This window comes from Balaenoptera physalus, assembly GCF_965194825.1.
Source record: "Balaenoptera physalus genome assembly, chromosome: 13".
NCBI lineage: Eukaryota > Metazoa > Chordata > Mammalia > Artiodactyla > Balaenopteridae > Balaenoptera > Balaenoptera physalus.
In genome coordinates this window covers 49,590,632-49,596,631 of record NC_138892.1, presented here as the reverse complement: position 1 = coordinate 49,596,631, position 6,000 = coordinate 49,590,632, and positions in this window count along the sequence as shown.

Sequence of the window (6,000 nt, the reverse complement as noted above, 5' to 3'; positions counted from 1 at the left end):
TTATCAATATAATGAAGCCTTTTTTATTCCCATCTCCACTTGTACTTCTTCCTTCCCAGCAGAGATAATCACTATTTTCAATTTAGTGTTTGTTACTCCATGCACGTTTTCATACTTTTACTCATCTATATATACTTTTTCTCAAATGCAAGAAGAGTTGAGGTAGAATAATTGACAAATTGGTGAAGGGCAAGTGAGGGCTGGTGAAACAGGGTGAAGCTGCTGGGGGTCCCAGAAGTTGAGGAAATAAGCACCATCTAGGAGGTGCTTTCTCCATAAAGACCACTGGGTGTTCACTGAAAACACTAAAATTGTGCATTGTGGAACTCTTGTACATTACTGGTAAGAATGCAAAGTACAGTCACTTCAGTAAACAGTTTGGTCAGTTTCTTATAAAGTTAAACGCACACCAACCCTATCACCCAACAAGCCACTCTTAGGGATTTACCCAGGAAAAATGAATGCTTATGTTCCCACAAAATCTGTATGCAAGTATTTATATTAGCTTTATTCAAAATCACCCAAAGTTGGAAACAACCCAAAGATCCTTTACTGATGAATGGATAAACAAGCTATGGTACAAGTATTCAATGGAATTGCATTTAGCAATAAAAAGCAATGAACTATTGATTCCACGTAACAACAGGGATAAATCTTAAATGCATTTTGCTAAGAAAGAAGCCAGGCTGAAAAGGCTATATACTTACAATTCCATTTTTATAATGCTCTGGAACTATAAGGATGGGAAACAGATAAGTGGCTGCCAGGCATTAGGGAGTGAGAGGAGGATCTGACTACAAAAGGACAACACAGGGGATTTGGGAGTTAATGGAAGAGAATGGAAATGTGGTGGAGGATACACAACTCTATACATTTGGCAAAATCCATAGAACTGTTCATCACGGAGAATAAAGTTTGCCCTCCATAAACTAAAAATAATCAATCAGGATGTGGGGAAATATGGAATGTAGACTGTGTGTATTACACATAAATAACATAACCACACTGAAGGACACTGGAGTAAAAAGGAGCTGATCTAATGAACTTTGGAAAAGAGCATTTTGACCAGATACTGTAAGAATCAAAAAAAAAAAAAAAACAACTAAACACTGTTGATGTTTGTCCCTCACAAGGTTATGCGTTTTCAATTCTGAAATGACTTTATTTGTATATTAGTTTTGAACATAAACACAAACACATTGCAGATAATGAAAGGAAGACTTCTCACTGTTCTAAAAAGAAAGTTAGAAATAAGGAAAGTATCAAGGCTAGAATATGACTCATGGTATTATTTTTAATATGTATTCAGATAGATAGATACAGAAATATATATGCATGAGCAAGTGAACCTACATATATTTCCTACTTCTATTCATTGAGAGAAGCTAGAAACAGTGATACCTCTGTAGCTATTAGCATACCTAGTACCAAGTTCTTGGTTTCTACACATCATTCTTCAAGAGAAGGGATGTAGCCCTAGTAGATTCCAATGCTGGTGCAGAGAAAATGTAAATGATATTGGAGCATCTTGTGGTGCCAGAAAGCAAGGAAGCGGTAATAAATTAAATTAAATTAATAAATAAAACCATGTTGAAAAGGCAAAGCAGGAGACAACTTGAAAGAGCTCCCAATGGCCAAAGTTAAAACAACAATAGCAACAAAGTAAATTATGATACTATTAGATTACAACACAAACAATAAAAAAGCATTCGTATATCTGTACTGATATTAATATATAACTAAATTAATAAATAAATGGGGGAGAAGGGAAAACTCTTTTGTAGAGAAGAATTTTAAGTCATAAATAATTAACGAAAAAGGAATAAGAGAATTAAGCGTCACCAGAACATCACAGTAATAATTATCACAGGCAACATCCATTGATAGAAGGTAAAATAAGTGAAGCATGAACGTACTGCATGACAGGTAGTTTTAACATGAAGAGAAATCAATACTGACAACTTTGAAAGTTTTTTAAAAAGTAGCTATTAAAGCACAGTATTATTTATTGGGCACTTAAAATATCATTAATAATATTACTAACTTTCCTTGAGCACATACTATATTCTAGTGTTAGCTCATGTAATTTTCCCAGTAACCTCATCCCGTGTAACAAATGAGAGATTAGATAGCTTTCCCAAACTCATATGATTAGTAAATGATGCACCTGTAATTTAATGCCAGAACCTAGCTGATAAATAACTAGATGATAGATAGATAATAAATATTAAATATTATATTTACATATATGAGAAAGATAATGTATAGAGATAGGTATGTAATATATCTATATCAGTTGTTTATTATGAACTGGAGTCAAAATAAAATCAACCCCACAAAGAAAACACCAGGTGTTAAAATATAAAGGAGGAAAATGAGGAAATATTGGGACATCACATCTGGCTAGAGTTTTGCCTTTTTTTTTCTCTGAATAGAGAAAATTATGGGACCAGTGAGATGATGTGGGAAAAATTGAAGACTAGGCTCTACCTATGTTTTTTTCAAAAGTGGGAGCAGCACACATGCTTTTCATCTGGCAGGGGGACCCAAATGCTTTGTTTTGAAGGTGGTCATCCTTTTTGGAAGACTGAAAGTATCATAAGAAGTCTCGGAGTGGCAAAGCTGCTGAGAAGTAAGCTGGCACGTGGAGGCTCATGGAGATATCTCTGCTCTCCCCTGAGGTTTCTGGGAAGTTTGGCCGCTGGAGCCACAGTTATGATCAACTATACAGCCTCTGAGCCATCCACCTGCACAAGTTGCTGTCCTGATAAAATATTTCTTGTCCAATATCTTCAGAGAGTAAGAAGGTGCCCTCCTGAGTTACATTTAATAGAGATAAAGCTCAGTTTGGAGAGGAAAGAGGAGTCACAACTTAAAATTTCATTTCAAACGTATTTTGTTTTCTAATGGGACAATAATAATCTTATTTCATGTCAAATACATACACACACCCACAATGGTACTGCAGGCTATTTGAAGAAATTATCTTAATCTTTTTACGTGTAATAATGGAATTGTGGTTATGTTACAGAAAAGACTTCTTATATTTAAAGATACATATTTACAATTAAATGATATAGTTTCTGGGATTTGTGTGAACTATTATGAGAGGGGAGACAGGGGACAGTATAGATGAAACAAGATTGGCTACGAGTTGGTTATTGTTGAAGCAGAATAATGAGTTCATAAGCACTGAAAATACTATACTGTCTACTATTGTAAATATTTGAAAGTTTTATAATAAAAAGCTTTTAAAAAGAAATACAGGTTTGTCTATTATAACTGAGTATAAGTGATATCAAAGAAACCTCAAATCACACTCCAAAAATAACAGTACTTCAGGAAAGTAGAGACCGCTTAGAACCACTCAGCCTCGAAACCAGAGCGCCAAGAGAAATAGTAACAAGCCTATTAATTCGGCAACACCATTTTTTAAAGTTAACTATGTAATAAATAAAGAAATATGAGGTAAACATATTTCTTACCTTTGAAAATACTGAAAAGAAATTTGTTAGCAGGGCGTGTAAGGGCAGGCTGAACCTTCTCCGGCGTGAGGCGACCGGAAATTGCACCAAGACGGAGACAACTGCGCATGCGCTTGCAAGACGGCGCAGCCGCCGTTTGCACCGAGGAGAGGAAGGAAGTGAGTGGTGACTCACTCCTTCCATCGTGAACATCACTGTACTCCGGCGAAGCGCGCTGCGTTGCGCCATTGCCATACGTTACACCCGGCTTCTGTTACCTGGTGGGGAAAAACATTGACATATTGGACTAGATTGTGCATGAACCAAGGCAACTTGTGTGAAGCACTAACATTACTCCCCAGTAAAACAAGAAGCGTTAGAAAAGTATCTGTCAAACATAGCAGAACACAGTGTTAACTTAAAGGAATAGTGTAAAATTTCTGAGTAACTATTTTCTAATGCAATCGATTTTTAATGTATTTTGAAATATGTTCATATGGAAATAAAAGTTCCAACAGTATCAAAAGATGCTGAGAGTAAAAGTCTCTTTTTCCTGGGTCCCCTAGTTTCTACCTAGTCTCACTCCCCAAAGAAAACTATTTTTAATTATTTGTTTTTTAGTTGTTCTGATTCTTTTATAATTCTAAATAAATGCTCATTGTTTTGATTTATCTCATTGATTCATCAACTTTAAATCAGAATTATGGACTCCTTGATGTGAAAGATGAAGATGTTTATCCACCTTCGTTCTCTCCTCCTCCCAGTTTTTCTTAGTAATACTTACCGCTACTTCTTTTTTTTCAATCCAGCCTGCCAGCCCACAGTGTATCTACTTCTTTTACTGGTCATGCTCGTATTTTTGAAAAATATAGATATTCCTTGATCTATCTTTGACTCCCATTTGTAAAATAAGATAACTCACTTTGCTTCCCTCCACTATCCAACTTGTTATCTAAAGCTCTACTTCTACATTGTCAAGACTTATAAAATTTGCAATCTGTTCTCTACAATGTCACTTTTTCAGAGGTTTTTCCATAGGTTGATTCCAATTCATGTCCAAAATATTATAGCTATATTACATTAATTATATTATATTTAACTATTATTTAAAATAAAGTTGGATTGAACCCAAAGATGTTAACTCTATGTCACTAAATATGAGCCATTTGATGAATCAAGTTCAAATTAATTCTCGTTTCCTATAGTTCTATAATTGCTCAGTTTTGGCTTTCTTCCTATTAAGCAATGATTTTTTTCATATGACATTTTTTTTCGTATTGGATTGTCTAGTGATCTTTCTTTTTCCTCTAGTCTCTTAATCTTACCATTTATTACAGAAAATCCACTTTCTTCCCAGAGTTGTTCTCCCATAGCCTATGACTTCCTGTTCACTAACTTATCTCTAGCCTGCTGTACAACTGCTAATCTGGAATTTTATTTTTTTTCATGGCACGCTCATTTAAATCCCCAGTTTATTGGACCCTGTGCCTGCCTTTTCTCCAGGTTTCTGTTTTGCTTTGCTAGAGTCCACCTCAAATAATGTTTTGCACAAAGGATGCATAGAAAGTAAATTTTCTGAGATCTAGTGTATCTGAAGATACCATCACCCTGCCTCCACATTGAAGTCATTATCTGAGGAGGTAAACAATTACATACTTAAAATTATTTTCAGAACTTCAGGTCTTCTAGCTGATAAGCAGTCTGATACCAATCTGATTCTCATCCCCTGTAGTGACTTATTTTTAATCTCTGGTAGTTATACAGTCTTTCTTTTATCTTAGGTTTCCTGGTATTTCATATGTGTCTAGATGTAGGATTTCTAAAATTCATAATACTAGCAACTCAGTGGATTATTTTAATCCAAAGACATATCATTCATCAGATATCAGCAACTTTCTTACATTATTTCTTTGATAATTGCTTTCTCTCTAATTTCTCTCTTCACTCTTCAGGAAATTTTATTATATTTATGCTGGACTTCCTAGATTACCCATCTAGTTCTTTTAACTTTATTTCATCTTTTCCATCTTCTTGGTCATTTTGCTCTATGTTATGGGGGATTTCCTTGAACTTTTCTTCTGGAACCTGTTTAATTTTATTTTTAATTTCAGCATTTAAATTTATTAAATTTTATAAATACAATTTTATAATTTTTTAAAATTTTAGAAATATGATATCTTATATTGTTCTGAGGGTACTAATTAAAAATATGTAAAGTTATTTTCTGGCTCCTGGAATCAGTTCTTCTGTTTGATCAACTTGGTCTTTATTTGTACTCCTGATTTCCTTAAATAACTGGCAATTCTTCCTGTATTTTCAAATTTACAATTGGGGAACCAGGTCGATTAGTATAAGTAGTTGGCATGTGTTCCTCTATAGGTGCCAACACTCAGAAGGCTTTTCCCTAGAATTTGCCAATTCCAAGTGCTTTGTGTGAGGGCAGGTATGTCCCACAACTGCCTTTAATTTAGGTGCCTAGGCTGAGAGCCAAGCTGAATGCTCCTAAACCGTAAATGTCATCTCCCATTCTAGTAAC